The sequence below is a fragment of the Gadus chalcogrammus genome, chromosome 12 (genome assembly GCF_026213295.1).
Source record: "Gadus chalcogrammus isolate NIFS_2021 chromosome 12, NIFS_Gcha_1.0, whole genome shotgun sequence".
Classification (NCBI taxonomy): domain Eukaryota; kingdom Metazoa; phylum Chordata; class Actinopteri; order Gadiformes; family Gadidae; genus Gadus; species Gadus chalcogrammus.
Genome location: NC_079423.1, coordinates 8915445 through 8935814, shown reverse-complemented (window position 1 = coordinate 8935814; position 20370 = coordinate 8915445). Strand labels below are relative to the sequence as shown.

The 20370-nt window shown below is 44.7% G+C and overlaps 21 non-coding genes and 1 pseudogene across 21 annotated transcripts; all 22 read right to left on the bottom strand.

The window, feature by feature from the left end:
* Nucleotides 1-1048: 1048 nt before the first annotated feature.
* Nucleotides 1049-1167, bottom strand: LOC130400013 (5S ribosomal RNA). The gene has a single exon (XR_008902500.1). It is a non-coding gene; the product is annotated as a 5S ribosomal RNA (ribosomal RNA).
* Nucleotides 1168-1696: 529 nt separating this feature from the next.
* LOC130400366 (5S ribosomal RNA) lies at nt 1697-1815 on the bottom strand. Its single transcript, XR_008902844.1, has one exon. It is a non-coding gene; the product is annotated as a 5S ribosomal RNA (ribosomal RNA).
* A 529-nt stretch (nt 1816-2344) lies between these two features.
* LOC130400945 (5S ribosomal RNA) lies at nt 2345-2463 on the bottom strand. The gene has a single exon (XR_008903412.1). It is a non-coding gene; the product is annotated as a 5S ribosomal RNA (ribosomal RNA).
* A 526-nt stretch (nt 2464-2989) lies between these two features.
* On the bottom strand, nt 2990-3108 carry LOC130400122 (5S ribosomal RNA). The gene has a single exon (XR_008902601.1). It is a non-coding gene; the product is annotated as a 5S ribosomal RNA (ribosomal RNA).
* A 529-nt stretch (nt 3109-3637) lies between these two features.
* LOC130397568 (5S ribosomal RNA) lies at nt 3638-3756 on the bottom strand. The gene has a single exon (XR_008900154.1). It is a non-coding gene; the product is annotated as a 5S ribosomal RNA (ribosomal RNA).
* A 5735-nt stretch (nt 3757-9491) lies between these two features.
* Nucleotides 9492-9610, bottom strand: LOC130399945 (5S ribosomal RNA). Its single transcript, XR_008902436.1, has one exon. It is a non-coding gene; the product is annotated as a 5S ribosomal RNA (ribosomal RNA).
* Nucleotides 9611-10139: 529 nt separating this feature from the next.
* Nucleotides 10140-10258, bottom strand: LOC130400389 (5S ribosomal RNA). Its single transcript, XR_008902866.1, has one exon. It is a non-coding gene; the product is annotated as a 5S ribosomal RNA (ribosomal RNA).
* A 529-nt stretch (nt 10259-10787) lies between these two features.
* Nucleotides 10788-10906, bottom strand: LOC130400365 (5S ribosomal RNA). Its single transcript, XR_008902843.1, has one exon. It is a non-coding gene; the product is annotated as a 5S ribosomal RNA (ribosomal RNA).
* Nucleotides 10907-11434: 528 nt separating this feature from the next.
* Nucleotides 11435-11553, bottom strand: LOC130395591 (5S ribosomal RNA). Its single transcript, XR_008898633.1, has one exon. It is a non-coding gene; the product is annotated as a 5S ribosomal RNA (ribosomal RNA).
* A 529-nt stretch (nt 11554-12082) lies between these two features.
* On the bottom strand, nt 12083-12201 carry LOC130400364 (5S ribosomal RNA). The gene has a single exon (XR_008902842.1). It is a non-coding gene; the product is annotated as a 5S ribosomal RNA (ribosomal RNA).
* A 529-nt stretch (nt 12202-12730) lies between these two features.
* LOC130395590 (5S ribosomal RNA) lies at nt 12731-12849 on the bottom strand. The gene has a single exon (XR_008898632.1). It is a non-coding gene; the product is annotated as a 5S ribosomal RNA (ribosomal RNA).
* Nucleotides 12850-13378: 529 nt separating this feature from the next.
* Nucleotides 13379-13497, bottom strand: LOC130401248 (5S ribosomal RNA). The gene has a single exon (XR_008903713.1). It is a non-coding gene; the product is annotated as a 5S ribosomal RNA (ribosomal RNA).
* A 529-nt stretch (nt 13498-14026) lies between these two features.
* On the bottom strand, nt 14027-14145 carry LOC130394720 (5S ribosomal RNA). Its single transcript, XR_008897851.1, has one exon. It is a non-coding gene; the product is annotated as a 5S ribosomal RNA (ribosomal RNA).
* A 658-nt stretch (nt 14146-14803) lies between these two features.
* Nucleotides 14804-14923, bottom strand: LOC130395589 (5S ribosomal RNA). Its single transcript, XR_008898631.1, has one exon. It is a non-coding gene; the product is annotated as a 5S ribosomal RNA (ribosomal RNA).
* Nucleotides 14924-15452: 529 nt separating this feature from the next.
* On the bottom strand, nt 15453-15571 carry LOC130397567 (5S ribosomal RNA). Its single transcript, XR_008900153.1, has one exon. It is a non-coding gene; the product is annotated as a 5S ribosomal RNA (ribosomal RNA).
* A 528-nt stretch (nt 15572-16099) lies between these two features.
* Nucleotides 16100-16217, bottom strand: LOC130395545 (5S ribosomal RNA). Its single transcript, XR_008898592.1, has one exon. It is a non-coding gene; the product is annotated as a 5S ribosomal RNA (ribosomal RNA).
* Nucleotides 16218-16737: 520 nt separating this feature from the next.
* On the bottom strand, nt 16738-16854 carry LOC130395944 (5S ribosomal RNA; annotated as a pseudogene).
* Nucleotides 16855-17383: 529 nt separating this feature from the next.
* LOC130394600 (5S ribosomal RNA) lies at nt 17384-17501 on the bottom strand. Its single transcript, XR_008897742.1, has one exon. It is a non-coding gene; the product is annotated as a 5S ribosomal RNA (ribosomal RNA).
* Nucleotides 17502-18030: 529 nt separating this feature from the next.
* On the bottom strand, nt 18031-18150 carry LOC130400983 (5S ribosomal RNA). Its single transcript, XR_008903448.1, has one exon. It is a non-coding gene; the product is annotated as a 5S ribosomal RNA (ribosomal RNA).
* A 529-nt stretch (nt 18151-18679) lies between these two features.
* On the bottom strand, nt 18680-18798 carry LOC130397566 (5S ribosomal RNA). Its single transcript, XR_008900152.1, has one exon. It is a non-coding gene; the product is annotated as a 5S ribosomal RNA (ribosomal RNA).
* A 530-nt stretch (nt 18799-19328) lies between these two features.
* Nucleotides 19329-19448, bottom strand: LOC130401146 (5S ribosomal RNA). The gene has a single exon (XR_008903603.1). It is a non-coding gene; the product is annotated as a 5S ribosomal RNA (ribosomal RNA).
* A 526-nt stretch (nt 19449-19974) lies between these two features.
* Nucleotides 19975-20093, bottom strand: LOC130395602 (5S ribosomal RNA). Its single transcript, XR_008898643.1, has one exon. It is a non-coding gene; the product is annotated as a 5S ribosomal RNA (ribosomal RNA).
* Between the last annotated feature and the right edge of the window lie 277 nt (nt 20094-20370).

The following is a 20370-nucleotide window of genomic DNA, read 5'->3' as shown; positions in this document are numbered from 1 at the left end:
AAATACAAGAAAACACAAAAACCTACATTCAACCAGTGTGGGGTATGGCCCATGACTCTCTGAGGTGGTAGGTACCTCCAGGTAGCCTACCCCCTCCATGCCAGGGCGCCCTGAATTTATGTTTATTAACATCTCCTCCACCGGGGTCAAGACAATTTGAGGGCCAGATCCAGTCTGCCGACTGTCGGCCTTTTCACGATTGGCTTAAAAAAATTGCTTATTTAAATTTATACCGATACGATGGTGGGAAAAGCTTACCAGTTTGTATGTTTTTTATACTTGATCCTCTGACCGCTTGGAAGCAATCGGAGTAGGCCTACATATTGTTTTAGAAGAAAGGGGTTATGTGGTAGCATCTTTAAGAATGCTTAACTGGGATATTTATATATTCATGGCTCAAATATTAAGGATCATGCTTTTGACGTGTAACTAACGCATTTACGCGGTCAGCGATCCGCTGCCAGGCTTTGGTTCTCCGGGTTCTCAGGTTTTAGCGTTCCCTTTTCTTGTGATAATGTCCTTCTCCTCGTCATAGCTCTCCAGGAGAACCTGGAGTTCCTTTTCATTGAAATAAGCGGCCAGTTTCACCATATCGATCAGGGTTTCCATGATCCATACATCGCGTCTTTTTAAGTTTGGCGTGGACGCGCACAACCCTGTGTTAACCAACCCCGAGTTGATTGAACTAATGCATAACCGCTGCTGTGGAACCGAAAACTCTGGGTTGGTCGGCACAGGGTCAATCAACCTAGAGTTCAGCGTTAACTCAGTGTTTGTTAAACCTCCGTTCGTGGAACACCCCTCTGAAGTGAGCGTGCGTGTTTGTGTTGGTGAAAGTTTAAGAAATGTACAACTGTCGGTTCAGCTCTCTGGTGCTCCCTGCTGGCAGTATCACTATACTGTCCTCATGTTTCACAAAAATAGTTTTGAGAGACGTTGTCAGTTTTTGTATGTTGCTTAAATCCTCCAAAGCGGTTGGCAGTAAACATCAGGTCACGGTACGCCACGGTAGGCCACGGAGTCAATGAGCTCGAGTTGAAAAAGAAAAAGCTTACAGCACCTGGTATTCCCAGGCGGTCTCCCATCCAAGTACTAACCAGGCCCGACCCTGCTTAGCTTCCGAGATCAGACGAGATCGGGCGTGTTCAGGGTGGTATGGCCGTAAGAAATTAGTGCAGGCGCAAAACCAGGTTTTATACAGTAGCACATAAGGAGTGAGAAAGCTGCTGAGGCTTGACGTTACACTTTTACAAAAACAATCATTAGTTAGATATAAACGGCAGTAATTGATTCAGTAGGACTCCTTATCCATGTAAACGATCATTGTGACATCTGAATTCATTAATTATCTGAAATACACTGCGTGTGCGTGTGATGTTAAATGTTTGAACCAAGGTTAACGGTTAAAGTGTCAGAGAATGGGTGGTGATTTTTTGACGTCCTCCCATGATCTGAAGTGAGCGTGCGTGTTTGTGTTGGTGAAAGTTTAAGAAATGTACAACTGTCGGTTCAGCTCTCTGGTGCTCCCTGCTGGCAGTATCACTATACTGTCCTCATGTTTCACAAAAATAGTTTTGAGAGACGTTGTCAGTTTTTGTATGTTGCTTAAATCCTCCAAAGCCGTAGGCAGTAAACATCAGGTCACGGTACGCCACGGTAGGCCACGGAGTCAATGAGCTCGAGTTGAAAAAGAAAAAGCTTACAGCACCTGGTATTCCCAGGCGGTCTCCCATCCAAGTATTAACCAGGCCCGACCCTGCTTAGCTTCCGAGATCAGACGAGATCGGGCGTGTTCAGGGTGGTATGGCCGTAAGCAATTAGTGCAGGCGCAAAACCAGGTTTTATACAGAAGCACATAAGGAGTGTGAAAGCTGCTGAGGCTCGACGTTACACTTTTACAAAAACAATCATTAGTTAGATATAAACGGCAGTAATTGATTCAGTAGGACTCCTTATCCATGTAAACGATCATTGTGACATCTGAATTCATTAATTATCTGAAATACACTGCGTGTGCGTGTGATGTTAAATGTTTGAACCAAGGTTAACGGTTAAAGTGTCAGAGAATGGGTGGTGATTTTTTGACGTCCTCCCATGATCTGAAGTGAGCGTGCGTGTTTGTGTTGGTGAAAGTTTAAGAAATGTACAACTGTCGTTTCAGCTCTCTGGTGCTCCCTGCTGGCAGTATCACTATACTGTCCTCATGTTTCACAAAAATAGTTTTGAGAGACGTTGTCAGTTTTTGTATGTTGCTTAAATCCTCCAAAGCGGTTGGCAGTAAACATCAGGTCACGGTACGCCACGGTAGGCCACGGAGGCAATGAGCTCGAGTTGAAAAAGAAAAAGCTTACAGCACCTGGTATTCCCAGGCGGTCTCCCAACCAAGTACTAACCAGGCCCGACCCTGCTTAGCTTCCGAGATCAGACGAGATCGGGCGTGTTCAGGGTGGTATGCCCGTAAGCAATTAGTGCAGGCGCAAAACCAGGTTTTATACAGTAGCACATAAGGAGTGAGAAAGCTGCTGAGGCTCGACGTTCCACTCTTACAAAAACAATCATTAGTTAGATATAAACGGCAGTAATTGATTCAGTAGGACTCCTTATCCATGTAAACGATCATTGTGACATCTGAATTCATTAATTATCTGAAATACACTGCGTGTGCGTGTGATGTTAAATGTTTGAACCAAGGTTAACGGTTAAAGTGTCAGAGAATGGGTGGTGATTTTTTGACGTCCTCCCATGATCTGAAGTGAGCGTGCGTGTTTGTGTTGGTGAAAGTTTAAGAAATGTACAACTGTCGGTTCAGCTCTCTGGTGCTCCCTGCTGGCAGTATCACTATACTGTCCTCATGTTTCACAAAAATAGTTTTGAGAGACGTTGTCAGTTTTTGTATGTTGCTTAAATCCTCCAAAGCGGTTGGCATACATCAGGTCACGGTACGCCACGGTAGGCCACGGAGTCAATGAGCTCGAGTTGAAAAAGAAAAAGCTTACAGCACCTGGTATTCCCAGGCGGTCTCCCATCCAAGTACTAACCAGGCCCGACCCTGCTTAGCTTTCGAGATCAGACGAGATCGGGCGTGTTCAGGGTGGTATGGCCGTAAGCAATTATTGCAGGCGCAAAACCAGGTTTCATACAGTAGCACATAAGGAGTGAGAAAGCCGCTGAGGCTCGACGTTACACTTTTACAAAGACAATCATTAGTTAGATATAAACGGCAGTAATTGATTCAGTAGGACTCCTTATCCATGTAAACGATCATTGTGACATCCGAATTCATTAATTATCTGAAATACACTGCGTGTGCGTGTGATGTTAAATGTTTGAACCAAGGTTAACTGTTAAAGTGTCAGAGAATGGGTGGTGATTTTTTGACGTCCTCCCATGATCTGAAGTGAGCGTGCGTGTTTGTGTTGGTGAAAGTTTAAGAAATGTACAACTGTCGGTTCAGCTCTCTGGTGCTCCCTGCTGGCAGTATCACTATACTGTCCTCATGTTTCACAAAAATAGTTTTGAGAGACGTTGTCAGTTTTTGTATGTTGCTTAAATCCTCCAAAGCGGTTGGCAGTAAACATCAGGTCACGGTACGCCACGGTAGGCCACGGAGGCAATGAGCTCGAGTTGAAAAAGAAAAAGCTTACAGCACCTGGTATTCCCAGGCGGTCTCCCATCCAAGTACTAACCAGGCCCGACCCTGCTTAGCTTCCGAGATCAGACGAGATCGGGCGTGTTCAGGGTGGTATGGCCGTAAGCAATTAGTGCAGGCGCAAAACCAGGTTTTATACAGTAGCACATAAGGAGTGAGAAAGCTGCTGAGGCTCGACGTTACACTCTTACAAAAACAATCATTAGTTAGATATAAACGGCAGTAATTGATTCAGTAGGACTCCTTATCCATGTAAACGATCATTGTGACATCTGAATTCATTAATTATCTGAAATACACTGCGTGTGCGTGTGATGTTAAATGTTTGAACCAAGGTTAACGGTTAAAGTGTCAGAGAATGGGTGGTGATTTTTTGACGTCCTCCCATGATCTGAGGGGTGTTCCACAAAGCCGGTTTTATCACATAACCGGGTAAGTTAACCCAGGGTTTGCGGTAACCCGAGGTTTTCCGTTCCAAAAGGATCACGGTATGTTAGTTGCTATAGCAACATATGCTCTGAATCAAACCTGGTCGGAGCAGGTTTTGCGCAGGTTAAGTTTGAAACATAACCCGGTTTGGGGTATTTCAACCGGCGTTCACCGCAGATTTCATGTGTTCACAATGGCATGCCCTTCTGATGAGAGAACTGCTGATATCAGAGCGCAAATTATACGTGCAATCCACCGGGAGCGATTGATAAGACCACGGCTCGACATCTTGGCATATTGGATGAATTTTTGCTGGAGTGAAGAGATATAGATTCTCGCGCAAATCTTTAATATATTTAAATAGCCTTACATAGCCAACACTACCAATCGAGGACCTGGCCTCAGTTCACTCCAGACTATTTGCGTAGCCCTCCGTTTTTTTCAAATGGTAGTTTTATCTAGGCTATAATTCTGGAGATGCTGAGCACATCACAGTCGTTTCAGATGACCCATCCAAGATTTGTATCGGCCTCCTATCATACAAAGAGCAATATTGTCTGAGTACTATGCCGAGAGGCATTTACAACATAAAGTATAAAATAGTCTTAAAGAGCCCATGCCATTAAAATCACATTTTTCCTGTTGTTTGTTAAATAACATAGGTCTGAATAAGTTTGTGAGCTGTGGTAAGTTTGAAATCTATGCAGTTCGTCTGCTGAATGCAATAGGCAATGAAAGGAAAAAGGCAGAAGAAATGAGCCAATCTGGATAAGGTGACACTGTGACGTAGCGTTGTCAAACTATTATTCATGGCCCTGCCCACTTGGTTGGTTCGTAACCACCCACAAGAATTCTGAAGGAGTCGTGATTAAGCTAGTGCTAAATGCTAATACGTGTATGGTAGTTGCTTAGTTCGTAGTAACAGGCTAGTTACAGAATTTTGAATGCAATGGCAGAACGACATCGAAGTACATGAACTGCGACATGCTGCCTGCCGCCGGTTGCCGCGGCGCGAGGCACCACCGCCGCGAAGTACCACCGCCCGGCAGCGGGCAGCCGGGCGGTGGTGCCTTGCGCCGGCAGCAGGCAGCAGGCAGCGCGCGGTTCTGTCTACTACAGATTGATGTGGAAGTGGAAGAACCAGAGACGTCGGAGAACCCGACGAAGTCCTTTGTGATTCATTATATCGTCTGGACGTGCACACAGCTTTTGGCCGTGATAATATGTATTATTTGATAGAGATATCTATGTATTATATGATATTATTTAGATATAGAGCTCCAGGACTGTAACGCAAGTGTTGTACACTTCCTTGTTATTTGGATAACCGTTCTGCTGTTGGTGTGATGGCATAACACGTCGGACTCTCGTCTATGGTATTTCTACAACTAGACCCGTAGTGGGGGTTATCTCAGCCATGGTTGAGAATGAATTGGGGGAAAGGAACTTTGGCTTTGACTCCCTGAAGTCATGAACCACGACATGGAGGAGAAAGGGATTGTTGACCGCGGTCGTCTCCCGCCGGAGCCTCGCTGCCGATGGACCACCGCCTCGGCTTCAGGATGCGGTGATTAGCGCTGACCGCTGCCGAGGCGGCGGGAAGCAGGGCTCAAGCGGGATACATTCGCGGCCAACAATCCCTTTCTCCTCCATGTCGTGGTTCATGTAGCCTACTTCAGGGAGTCAAAGCCAAAGTTCCTTTCCCCCAATTCATTCTCAACCATGGCTGAGATAACCCCCACTACGAGTCTCGTTGTAGAAATACCACAGACGAGAGTCTGACGTGTTATGCCATAACACCAACAGCAGAACGGTTATCCAAATAACAAGGAAGTGTACAACACTTGCGTTACAGACCTGGAGCTCTGCTCTATATCTAAATAATATCATATAATACATAGATATCTATAATACATCACGGCCAAAAGCTGTGTGCGCGTCCAGACGATATAATGAATCACAAAGGACTTCGTCGGGTTCTCCGACGTCTCTGGGGCCGGTTGCACCAACTGGGCGTAACTAAGACTGGTCGTAACTGCTAAGTAGGTCTTAGTTACGACCTGGCGTTAGAATGGAACTAACGCCGGTTGCACCAACGGGACTTACGCCTGGTCTTAACTACGCCCGGTCTTAGCCATGCGCGGCCATGTGAATGTTCCATGGTATGCGCATATCACCGCGTTGCTAGGATACCTCTTGACAACAGCTGTTTACTATTTTACTTGACATGCTGTTGGACACCGAAATAAATAATTCATTCGTTCACTCATTGTCATTCATCAATTGTGTTAATGCCTAGCAATAAAACACTGCAAACGAATATAATTAAAATATGTATTTGTAATGTCTGGTTTACGACGAGCAGGCATTTAGACGGGAATGGTTCTGTAGGAGAGATTTGTTTAATGTGTCGGCCTTTATAAAACATATAAACATAGTTAAAACAACATTCACAACTGATTATAAGTTGAGAACGGACTAATCGGCCAGCGATATCTTCCCGACAGGCAGTCGATCTGTGAACACTGATCATATCTCCGGCTGTGCTTTGAAATGCAGTTTAGCGAAGCGGTGCAAGGATGGTGGTAAAGCTGCATTGGATTGGCTGCAATTGCTATAGAAACAGCCTGGAATTTCAACTCTACGCCTGCCCCTGACCAGGCGTAGGATTTACGCCTGGTCTTAGTGAAAAGAACGCTAAGCCCAGTTGGTGCAACCGGCGTAACGGTTAGGTTGGACTTAGAACGCCAAGTTACGACCAGGCGTAGTTACGACCAGGCTTACGCCCAGTTGGTGCAACCGGCCCCAGGTTCTTCCACTTCCACATCAATCTGAAGTAGACGCGGTCGTTTGAGATTCATAATAACCTATCGTCTGGAGACTCACACAGCTTTTGGCCGTGATAATATATATTATACATATAGATATCTATGTATAATATGGGTTTCTAAGAGCCATTGGATACATCCACCGTAAACAGAGCGCATGGTACCGTGGCTACAAGCTGCTCAGGGCCAGGTGATAATATTATATATTATATGATATAGATATCTATGTATAATATGGGTTTCTACGAGCCATTGAGATACATCCACCGTAAACAGAGCGCATGGTACTGTCAGTCAGTGGCTACAAGCTACTCAGGGCCACACCCCCACCCCCCTCCTTGACCTGCCTTGACACGCCCACCGTATACAGAGCGCATGGTAGTGGCTACAAGCTGCTCAGGGCCACACCCCCACCCCCCTCCTTGACCTGCCTTGACACGCCCACCGAAACAGCGCGTTTGGGGGAAGCTCAATGTGCGACTGTTTCGGAGTGACTGTAACTCTGCACCACGGCTGAATTTCGGGGACGTCTTTGAATACTGTGTTTGTGGCCCACTAATACCTATATTAAAGCATCATAAAATAGAATGGCATGGGATCTTTAACGGACTTGCATCCACTGGAGAATGTTCGATCGTAGCCGGCGGCTTCATTACAAGCACTGATCCATCTTGATCTGTGAAGTTGATGAATTGTCACTTTTAGGTTTTCTACCCAGTTACCAAAAAAGAAACATTTTGAATAGTATGCGCTGTGGCAAGCACACGGTTTGCGTGTTACTTCGAAGGCAAAAAAAATCTAAAATACAAGAAAACACAAAAACCTACATTCAACCAGTGTGGGGTATGGCCCATGACTCTCTGAGGTGGTAGGTACCTCCAGGTAGCCTACCCCCTCCATGCCAGGGCGCCCTGAATTTATGTTTATTAACATCTCCTCCACCGGGGTCAAGACAATTTGAGGGCCAGATCCAGTCTGCCGACTGTCGGCCTTTTCACGATTGGCTTAAAAAAATTGCTTATTTAAATTTATACCGATACGATGGTGGGAAAAGCTTACCAGTTTGTATGTTTTTTATACTTGATCCTCTGACCGCTTGGAAGCAATCGGAGTAGGCCTACATATTGTTTTAGAAGAAAGGGGTTATGTGGTAGCATCTTTAAGAATGCTTAACTGGGATATTTATATATTCATGGCTCAAATATTAAGGATCATGCTTTTGACGTGTAACTAACGCATTTACGCGGTCAGCGATCCGCTGCCAGTCTTTGAATACTGTGTTTGTGGCCCACTAATACCTATATTAAAGCATCATAAAATAGAATGGCATGGGATCTTTAACGGACTTGCATCCACTGGAGAATGTTCGATCGTAGCCGGCGGCTTCATTACAAGCACTGATCCATCTTGATCTGTGAAGTTGATGAATTGTCACTTTTAGGTTTTCTACCCAGTTACCAAAAAAGAAACATTTTGAATAGTATGCGCTGTGGCAAGCACACGGTTTGCGTGTTACTTCGAAGGCAAAAAAAATCTAAAATACAAGAAAACACAAAAACCTACATTCAACCAGTGTGGGGTATGGCCCATGACTCTCTGAGGTGGTAGGTACCTCCAGGTAGCCTACCCCCTCCATGCCAGGGCGCCCTGAATTTATGTTTATTAACATCTCCTCCACCGGGGTCAAGACAATTTGAGGGCCAGATCCAGTCTGCCGACTGTCGGCCTTTTCACGATTGGCTTAAAAAAATTGCTTATTTAAATTTATACCGATACGATGGTGGGAAAAGCTTACCAGTTTGTATGTTTTTTATACTTGATCCTCTGACCGCTTGGAAGCAATCGGAGTAGGCCTACATATTGTTTTAGAAGAAAGGGGTTATGTGGTAGCATCTTTAAGAATGCTTAACTGGGATATTTATATATTCATGGCTCAAATATTAAGGATCATGCTTTTGACGTGTAACTAACGCATTTACGCGGTCAGCGATCCGCTGCCAGGCTTTGGTTCTCCGGGTTCTCAGGTTTTAGCGTTCCCTTTTCTTGTGATAATGTCCTTCTCCTCGTCATAGCTCTCCAGGAGAACCTGGAGTTCCTTTTCATTGAAATAAGCGGCCAGTTTCACCATATCGATCAGGGTTTCCATGATCCATACATCGCGTCTTTTTAAGTTTGGCGTGGACGCGCACAACCCTGTGTTAACCAACCCCGAGTTGATTGAACTAATGCATAACCGCTGCTGTGGAACCGAAAACTCTGGGTTGGTCGGCACAGGGTCAATCAACCTAGAGTTCAGCGTTAACTCAGTGTTTGTTAAACCTCCGTTCGTGGAACACCCCTCTGAAGTGAGCGTGCGTGTTTGTGTTGGTGAAAGTTTAAGAAATGTACAACTGTCGGTTCAGCTCTCTGGTGCTCCCTGCTGGCAGTATCACTATACTGTCCTCATGTTTCACAAAAATAGTTTTGAGAGACGTTGTCAGTTTTTGTATGTTGCTTAAATCCTCCAAAGCGGTTGGCAGTAAACATCAGGTCACGGTACGCCACGGTAGGCCACGGAGTCAATGAGCTCGAGTTGAAAAAGAAAATGCTTACAGCACCTGGTATTCCCAGGCGGTCTCCCATCCAAGTACTAACCAGGCCCGACCCTGCTTAGCTCCCGAGTTCAGACGAGATCGGGCGTGTTCAGGGTGGTATGGCCGTAAGCAATTAGTGCAGGCGCAAAACCAGGTTTTATACAGTAGCACATAAGGAGTGAGAAAGCTGCTGAGGCTCGACGTTCCACTCTTACAAAAACAATCATTAGTTAGATATAAACGGCAGTAATTGATTCAGTAGGACTCCTTATCCATGTAAACGATCATTGTGACATCTGAATTCATTAATTATCTGAAATACACTGCGTGTGCGTGTGATGTTAAATGTTTGAACCAAGGTTAACGGTTAAAGTGTCAGAGAATGGGTGGTGATTTTTTGACGTCCTCCCATGATCTGAAGTGAGCGTGCGTGTTTGTGTTGGTGAAAGTTTAAGAAATGTACAACTGTCGGTTCAGCTCTCTGGTGCTCCCTGCTGGCAGTATCACTATACTGTCCTCATGTTTCACAAAAATAGTTTTGAGAGACGTTGTCAGTTTTTGTATGTTGCTTAAATCCTCCAAAGCGGTTGGCAGTAAACATCAGGTCACGGTACGCCACGGTAGGCCACGGAGTCAATGAGCTCGAGTTGAAAAAGAAAAAGCTTACAGCACCTGGTATTCCCAGGCGGTCTCCCATCCAAGTACTAACCAGGCCCGACCCTGCTTAGCTTCCGAGATCAGACGAGATCGGGCGTGTTCAGGGTGGTATGGCCGTAAAAAATTAGTGCAGGCGCAAAACCAGGTTTTATACAGTAGCACATAAGGAGTGAGAAAGCTGCTGAGGCTTGACGTTACACTTTTACAAAAACAATCATTAGTTAGATATAAACGGCAGTAATTGATTCAGTAGGACTCCTTATCCATGTAAACGATCATTGTGACATCTGAATTCATTAATTATCTGAAATACACTGCGTGTGCGTGTGATGTTAAATGTTTGAACCAAGGTTAACGGTTAAAGTGTCAGAGAATGGGTGGTGATTTTTTGACGTCCTCCCATGATCTGAAGTGAGCGTGCGTGTTTGTGTTGGTGAAAGTTTAAGAAATGTACAACTGTCGGTTCAGCTCTCTGGTGCTCCCTGCTGGCAGTATCACTATACTGTCCTCATGTTTCACAAAAATAGTTTTGAGAGACGTTGTCAGTTTTTGTATGTTGCTTAAATCCTCCAAAGCCGTAGGCAGTAAACATCAGGTCACGGTACGCCACGGTAGGCCACGGAGTCAATGAGCTCGAGTTGAAAAAGAAAAAGCTTACAGCACCTGGTATTCCCAGGCGGTCTCCCATCCAAGTATTAACCAGGCCCGACCCTGCTTAGCTTCCGAGATCAGACGAGATCGGGCGTGTTCAGGGTGGTATGGCCGTAAGCAATTAGTGCAGGCGCAAAACCAGGTTTTATACAGAAGCACATAAGGAGTGTGAAAGCTGCTGAGGCTCGACGTTACACTTTACAAAAACAATCATTAGTTAGATATAAACGGCAGTAATTGATTCAGTAGGACTCCTTATCCATGTAAACGATCATTGTGACATCTGAATTCATTAATTATCTGAAATACACTGCGTGTGCGTGTGATGTTAAATGTTTGAACCAAGGTTAACGGTTAAAGTGTCAGAGAATGGGTGGTGATTTTTTGACGTCCTCCCATGATCTGAAGTGAGCGTGCGTGTTTGTGTTGGTGAAAGTTTAAGAAATGTACAACTGTCGTTTCAGCTCTCTGGTGCTCCCTGCTGGCAGTATCACTATACTGTCCTCATGTTTCACAAAAATAGTTTTGAGAGACGTTGTCAGTTTTTATATGTTGCTTAAATCCTCCAAAGCGGTTGGCAGTAAACATCAGGTCACGGTACGCCACGGTAGGCCACGGAGGCAATGAGCTCGAGTTTAAAAAGAAAAAGTTTACAGCACCTGGTATTCCCAGGCGGTCTCCCATCCAAGTACTAACCAGGCCCGACCCTGCTTAGCTTTCAAGATCAGACGAGATCGGGCGTGTTCAGGGTGGTATGGCCTTAAGCAATTAGTGCAGGCGCAAAACCAGGTTTTATACAGTAGCACATTAGGAGTGTGAAAGCTGCTGAGGCTCGACGTTACACTTTTACAAAAACAATCATTAGTTAGATATAAACGGCAGTAATTGATTCAGTAGGACTCCTTATCCATGTAAACGATCATTGTGACATCTGAATTCATTAATTATCTGAAATACACTGCGTGTGCGTGTGATGTTAAATGTTTGAACCAAGGTTAACGGTTAAAGTGTCAGAGAATGGGTGGTGATTTTTTGACGTCCTCCCATGATCTGAAGTGAGCGTGCGTGTTTGTGTTGGTGAAAGTTTAAGAAATGTACAACTGTCGGTTCAGCTCTCTGGTGCTCCCTGCTGGCAGTATCACTATACTGTCCTCATGTTTCACAAAAATAGTTTTGAGAGACGTTGTCAGTTTTTGTATGTTGCTTAAATCCTCCAAAGCCGTAGGCAGTAAACATCAGGTCACGGTACGCCACGGTAGGCCACGGAGTCAATGAGCTCGAGTTGAAAAAGAAAAAGCTTACAGCACCTGGTATTCCCAGGCGGTCTCCCATCCAAGTATTAACCAGGCCCGACCCTGCTTAGCTTCCGAGATCAGACGAGATCGGGCGTGTTCAGGGTGGTATGGCCGTAAGCAATTAGTGCAGGCGCAAAACCAGGTTTTATACAGAAGCACATAAGGAGTGTGAAAGCTGCTGAGGCTCGACGTTACACTTTTACAAAAACAATCATTAGTTAGATATAAACGGCAGTAATTGATTCAGTAGGACTCCTTATCCATGTAAACGATCATTGTGACATCTGAATTCATTAATTATCTGAAATACACTGCGTGTGCGTGTGATGTTAAATGTTTGAACCAAGGTTAACGGTTAAAGTGTCAGAGAATGGGTGGTGATTTTTTGACGTCCTCCCATGATCTGAAGTGAGCGTTCGTGTTTGTGTTGGTGAAAGTTTAAGAAATGTACAACTGTCGTTTCAGCTCTCTGGTGCTCCCTGCTGGCAGTATCACTATACTGTCCTCATGTTTCACAAAAATAGTTTTGAGAGACGTTGTCAGTTTTTATATGTTGCTTAAATCCTCCAAAGCGGTTGGCAGTAAACATCAGGTCACGGTACGCCACGGTAGGCCACGGAGGCAATGAGCTCGAGTTTAAAAAGAAAAAGTTTACAGCACCTGGTATTCCCAGGCGGTCTCCCATCCAAGTACTAACCAGGCCCGACCCTGCTTAGCTTTCAAGATCAGACGAGATCGGGCGTGTTCAGGGTGGTATGGCCTTAAGCAATTAGTGCAGGCGCAAAACCAGGTTTCATACAGTAGCACATAAGGAGTGAGAAAGCTGCTGAGGCTCGATGTTACACTTTTACAAAAACAATCATTAGTTAGATATAAACGGCAGTAATTGATTCAGTAGGACTCCTTATCCATGTAAACGATCATTGTGACATCTGAATTCATTAATTATCTGAAATACACTGCGTGTGCGTGTGACGTTAAATGTTTGAACCAAGGTTAACGGTTAAAGTGTCAGAGAATGGGTGGTGATTTTTTGACGTCCTCCCATGATCTGAAGTGAGCGTGCGTGTTTGTGTTGGTGAAAGTTTAAGAAATGTACAACTGTCGGTTCAGCTCTCTGGTGCTCCCTGCTGGCAGTATCACTATACTGTCCTCATGTATCACAAAAATAGTTTTGAGAGACGTTGTCAGTTTTTGTATGTTGCTTAAATCCTCCAAAGCGGTTGGCAGTAAACATCAGGTCACGGTACGCCACGGTAGGCCACGGAGTCAATGAGCTCGAGTTGAAAAAGAAAATGCTTGCAGCACCTGGTATTCCCAGGCGGTCTCCCATCCAAGTACTAACCAGGCCCGACCCTGCTTAGCTTCCGAGATCAGACGAGATCGAGCGTGTTCAGGGTGGTATGGCCGTAAGCAATTAGTGCAGGCGCAAAACCAGGTTTTATACAGTAGCACATAAGGAGTGAGAAAGCTGCTGAGGCTCGACGTTACACTCTTATAAAAACAATCATTAGTTAGATATAAACGGCAGTAATTGATTCAGTATGACTCCTTATCCATGTAAACGATCATTGTGACATCTGAATTCATTAATTATCTGAAATACACTGCGTGTGCGTGTGATGTTAAATGTTTGAACCAAGGTTAACGGTTAAAGTGTCAGAGAATGGGTGGTGATTTTTTGACGTCCTCCCATGATCTGAAGTGAGCGTGCGTGTTTGTGTTGGTGAAAGTTTAAGAAATGTACAACTGTCGGTTCAGCTCTCTGGTGCTCCCTGCTGGCAGTATCACTATACTGTCCTCATGTTTCACAAAAATAGTTTTGAGAGACGTTGTCAGTTTTTGTATGTTGCTTAAATCCTCCAAAGCGGTTGGCAGTAAACATCAGGTCACGGTACGCCACGGTAGGCCACGGAGTCAATGAGCTCGAGTTGAAAAAGAAAATGCTTACAGCACCTGGTATTCCCAGGCGGTCTCCCATCCAAGTATTAACCAGGCCCGACCCTGCTTAGCTTCCAAGATCAGACGAGATCGGGCGTGTTCAGGGTGGTATGGCCGTAAACAATTAATGCAGGCGCAAAACCAGGTTTTATACAGTAGCACATAAGGAGTGAGAAAGCTGCTGAGGCTCGACGTTACACTCTTACAAAAACAATCATTAGTTAGATATAAACGGCAGTAATTGATTCAGTAGGACTCCTTATCCATGTAAACGATCATTGTGACATCTGAATTCATTAATTATCTGAAATACACTGCGTGTGCGTGTGATGTTAAATGTTTGAACCAAGGTTAACGGTTAAAGTGTCAGAGAATGGGTGGTGATTTTTTGACGTCCTCCCATGATCTGAAGTGAGCGTGCGTGTTTGTGTTGGTGAAAGTTTAAGAAATGTACAACTGTCGGTTCAGCTCTCTGGTGCTCCCTGCTGGCAGTATCACTATACTGTCCTCATGTTTCACAAAAATAGTTTTGAGAGACGTTGTCAGTTTTTGTATGTTGCTTAAATCCTCCAAAGCGGTTGGCAGTAAACATCAGGTCACGGTACGCCACGGTAGGCCACGGAGTCAATGAGCTCGAGTTGAAAAAGAAAATGCTTACAGCACCTGGTATTCCCAGGCGGTCTCCCATCCAAGTATTAACCAGGCCCGACCCTGCTTAGCTTCCGAGATCAGACGAGATCGGGCGTGTTTTTTTTTTTTTCTTTTGGTGACACCCGTCACTACTTACAGCAACCTGGGCTTCTGAGGAGGTCTCCCATCCAAGTACTAACCAGGCCCGACCCTGCTTAGCTTTCGAGATCAGACGAGATCGGGCGTGTTCAGGGTGGTATGGACGTAAGCAATTAGTGCAGGCGCAAAACCAGGTTTCATACAGTAGCACATAAGGAGTGAGAAAGCTGCTGAGGCTCGACGTTACACTTTTACAAAAACAATCATTAGTTAGATATAAACGGCAGTAATTGATTCAGTAGGACTCCTTATCCATGTAAACGATCATTGTGACATCTGAATTCATTAATTATCTGAAATACACTGCGTGTGCGTGTGATGTTAAATGTTTGAACCAAGGTTAACGGTTAAAGTGTCAGAGAATGGGTGGTGATTTTTTGACGTCCTCCCATGATCTGAAGTGAGCGTGCGTGTTTGTGTTGGTGAAAGTTTAAGAAATGTACAACTGTCGGTTCAGCTCTCTGGTGCTCCCTGCTGGCAGTATCACTATACTGTCCTCATGTTTCACAAAAATAGTTTTGAGAGACGTTGTCAGTTTTTGTATGTTGCTTAAATCCTCCAAAGCGGTTGGCAGTAAACATCAGGTCACGGTACGCCACGGTAGGCCACGGAGGCAATGAGCTCGAGTTGAAAAAGAAAAAGCTTACAGCACCTGGTATTCCCAGGCGGTCTCCCATCCAAGTACTAACCAGGCCCGACCCTGCTTAGCTTCCGAGATCAGACGAGATCGGGCGTGTTCAGGGTGGTATGGCCGTAAGCAATTAGTGCAGGCGCAAAACCAGGTTTTATACAGTAGCACATAAGGAGTGAGAAAGCTGCTGAGGCTCGACGTTCCACTCTTACAAAAACAATCATTAGTTAGATATAAACGGCAGTAATTGATTCAGTAGGACTCCTTATCCATGTAAACGATCATTGTGACATCTGAATTCATTAATTATCTGAAATACACTGCGTGTGCGTGTGATGTTAAATGTTTGAACCAAGGTTAACGGTTAAAGTGTCAGAGAATGGGTGGTGATTTTTTGACGTCCTCCCATGATCTGAAGTGAGCGTGCGTGTTTGTGTTGGTGAAAGTTTAAGAAATGTACAACTGTCGGTTCAGCTCTCTGGTGCTCCCTGCTGGCAGTATCACTATACTGTCCTCATGTTTCACAAAAATAGTTTTGAGAGACGTTGTCAGTTTTTGTATGTTGCTTAAATCCTCCAAAGCGGTTGGCAGTAAACATCAGGTCACGGTACGCCACGGTAGGCCACGGAGTCAATGAGCTCGAGTTGAAAAAGAAAAAGCTACAGCACCTGGTATTCCCAGGCGGTCTCCCATCCAAGTACTAACCAGGCCCGACCCTGCTTAGCTCCGAGTTCAGACGAGATCGGGCGTGTTCAGGGTGGTATGGCCGTAAGCAATTAGTGCAGGCGCAAAACCAGGTTTTATACAGTAGCACATAAGGAGTGAGAAAGCGGCTGAGGCTCGACGTTACACTTTTACAAAAACAATCATTAGTTAGATATAAACGGCAGTAATTGATTCAGTAGGACTCCTTATCCATGTAAACGATCATTGTGACATCTGAATTCATTAATTATCTGAAATACACTGCGTGTGCGTGTGATGTTAAATGTTTGAACCAAGGTTAACGGTTAAAGTGTCAGAGAATGGGTGGTGATTTTTTGACGTCCTCCCATGATCTGAAGTGAGCGTGCATGTTTGTGTTGGTGAAAGTTTCAAGAAATGTACAACTGTCGGTTCAGCTCTCTGGTGCTCCCTGCTGGCAGTATCACTATACTGTCCTCATGTTTCACAAAAACAGTTTTGAGAGACGTTGTCAGTTTTTGTATGTTGCTTAAATCCTCCAAAGCGGTTGGCAGTAAACATCAGGTCACGGTACACCACGGAGTCAATGAGCTCGAGTTGAAAAAGAAAAAGCTAACAGCACCTGGTATTCCCGGGCGGTCTCCCATCCAAGTACTAACCAGGCCCGACCCTGCTTAGCTCCGAGTCAGACGAGATCGGGCGTGTTCAGGGTGGTATGGCCGTAAGCAATTAGTGCAGGCGCAAAACCAGGTTTTATACAGTAGCACATAAGGAGTGAGAAAGCTGCTGAGGCTCGACGTTACACTTTTACAAAAACAATCATTAGTTAGATATAAACGGCAGTAATTGATTCAGTAGGACTCCTTATCCATGTAAACGATCATTGTGACATCTGAATTCATTAATTATCTGAAATACACTGCGTGTGCGTGTGATGTTAAATGTTTGAACCAAGGTTAACGGTTAAAGTGTCAGAGAATGGGTGGTGATTTTTTGACGTCCTCCCATGATCTGAAGTGAGCGTGAGTGTTTGTGTTGGTGAAAGTTTAAGAAATGTACAACTGTCGGTTCAGCTCTCTGGTGCTCCCTGCTGGCAGTATCACTATACTGTCCTCATGTTTCACAAAACTAGTTTTGAGAGACGTTGTCAGTTTTGTATGTTGCTTAAATCCTCCAAAGCGGATTGGCAGTAAACATCAGGTCACGGTACGCCACGGTAGGCCACGGAGTCAATGAGCTCGAGTTGAAAAAGAAAAAGCTTACAGCACCTGGTATTCCCAGGCGGTCTCCCATCCAAGTACTAACCAGGCCCGACCCTGCTTAGCTTCCGAGATCAGACGAGATCGGGCGTGTTCAGGTGGTATGGCCGTAAGCAATTAGTGCAGGCGCAAAACCAGGTTTTATACAGTAGCACATAAGGAGTGAGAAAGCTGCTGAGGCTTGACGTTACACTTTTACAAAAACAATCATTAGTTAGATATAAACGGCAGTAATTGATTCAGTAGGACTCCTTATCCATGTAAACGATCATTGTGACATCTGAATTCATTAATTATCTGAAATACACTGCGTGTGCGTGTGATGTTAAATGTTTGAACCAAGGTTAACGGTTAAAGTGTCAGAGAATGGGTGGTGATTTTTTGACGTCCTCCCATGATCTGAAGTGAGCGTGCGTGTTTGTGTTGGTGAAAGTTTAAGAAATGTACAACTGTCGGTTCAGCTCTCTGGTGCTCCCTGCTGGCAGTATCACTATACTGTCCTCATGTTTCACAAAAATAGTTTTGAGAGACGTTGTCAGTTTTTGTATGTTGCTTAAATCCTCCAAAGCGGTTGGCAGTAAACATCAGGTCACGGTACGCCACGGTAGGCCACGGAGTCAATGAGCTCGAGTTGAAAAAGAAAATGCTTACAGCACCTGGTATTCCCAGGCGGTCTCCCATCCAAGTACTAACCAGGCCCGACCCTGCTTAGCTTCCGAGATTCAGACGAGATCGGGCGTGTTCAGGGTGGTATGGCCGTAAGCAATTAGTGCAGGCGCAAAACCAGGTTTTATACAGTAGCACATAAGGAGTGAGAAAGCTGCTGAGGCTTGACGTTACACTTTTACAAAAACAATCATTAGTTAGATATAAACGGCAGTAATTGATTCAGTAGGACTCCTTATCCATGTAAACGATCATTGTGACATCTGAATTCATTAATTATCTGAAATACACTGCGTGTGCGTGTGCTGTTAAATGTTTGAACCAAGGTTAACGGTTAAAGTGTCAGAGAATGGGTGGTGATTTTTTGACGTCCTCCCATGATCTGAAGTGAGCGTGCGTGTTTGTGTTGGTGAAAGTTTAAGAAATGTACAACTGTCGGTTCAGCTCTCTGGTGCTCCCTGCTGGCAGTATCACTATACTGTCCTCATGTTTCACAAAAATATTTTTGAGAGACGTTGTCAGTTTTTGTATGTTGCTTAAATCCTCCAAAGCGGTTGGCAGTAAACATCAGGTCACGGTACGCCACGGTAGGCCACGGAGTCAATGAGCTCGAGTTGAAAAAGAAAAAGCTTACAGCACCTGGTATTCCCAGGCGGTCTCCCATCCAAGTACTAACCAGGCCCGACCCTGCTTAGCTTCCGAGATCAGACGAGATCGGGCGTGTTCAGGGTGGTATGGCCGTAAGCAATTAGTGCAGGCGCAAAACCAGGTTTTATACAGTAGCACATTAAGGAGTGAGAAAGCTGCTGAGGCTCGACGTTACACTTTTACAAAAACAATCATTAGTTAGATATAAACGGCAGTAATTGATTCAGTAGGACTCCTTATCCATGTAAACGATCATTGTGACATCTGAATTCACTAATTATCTGAAATACACTGCGTGTGCGTGTGATGTTAAATGTTTGAACCAAGGTTAACGGTTAAAGTGTCAGAGAATGGGTGGTGATTTTTTGACGTCCTCCCATGATCTGAAGTGAGCGTGCGTGTTTGTGTTGGTGAAAGTTTAAGAAATGTACAACTGTCGGTTCAGCTCTCTGGTGCTCCCTGCTGGCAGTATCACTATACTGTCCTCATGTTTCACAAAAATAGTTTTGAGAGACGTTGTCAGTTTTTGTATGTTGCTTAAATCCTCCAAAGCGGTTGGCAGTAAACATCAGGTCACGGTACGCCACGGTAGGCCACGGAGGCAATGAGCTCGAGTTGAAAAAGAAAAAGCTTACAGCACCTGGTATTCCCAGGCGGTCTCCCAATCCAAGTACTAACCAGGCCCGACCCTGCTTAGCTTCCGAGATCAGACGAGATCGGGCGTGTTCAGGGTGGTATGGCCGTAAGCAATTAGTGCAGGCGCAAAACCAGGTTTTATACAGTAGCACATAAGGAGTGAGAAAGCTGCTGAGGCTCGACGTTCCACTTTTACAAAAACAATCATTAGTTAGATATAAACGGCAGTAATTGATTCAGTAGGACTCCTTATCCATGTAAACGATCATTGTGACATCTGAATTCATTAATTATCTGAAATACACTGCGTGTGCGTGTGATGTTAAATGTTTGAACCAAGGTTAACGGTTAAAGTGTCAGAGAATGGGTGGTGATTTTTGACGTCCTCCCATGATCTGAAGTGAGCGTGCGTGTTTGTGTTGGTGAAAGTTTAAGAAATGTACAACTGTCGTTTCAGCTCTCTGGTGCTCCCTGCTGGCAGTATCACTATACTGTCCTCATGTTTCACAAAAATAGTTTTGAGAGACGTTGTCAGTTTTTGTATGTTGCTTAAATCCTCCAAAGCGGTTGGCAGTAAACATCAGGTCACGGTACGCCACGGTAGGCCACGGAGGCAATGAGCTCGAGTTTAAAAGAAAAAGTTACAGCACCTGGTATTCCCAGGCGGTCTCCCATCCAAGTACTAACCAGGCCCGACCCTGCTTTGCTTTCAAGATCAGACGAGATCGGGCGTGTTCAGGGTGGTATGGCCGTAAGCAATTAGTGCAGGCGCAAAACCAGGTTTTATACAGTAGCACATTAGGAGTGGGAAAGCTGCTGAGGCTCGACGTTACACTTTTACAAAAACAATCATTAGTTAGATATAAACGGCAGTAATTGATTCAGTAGGACTCCTTATCCATGTAAACGATCATTGTGACATCTGAATTCACTAATTATCTGAAATACACTGCGTGTGCGTGTGATGTTAAATGTTTGAACCAAGGGTTAACGGTTAAAGTGTCAGAGAATGGGTGGTGATTTTTTGACGTCCT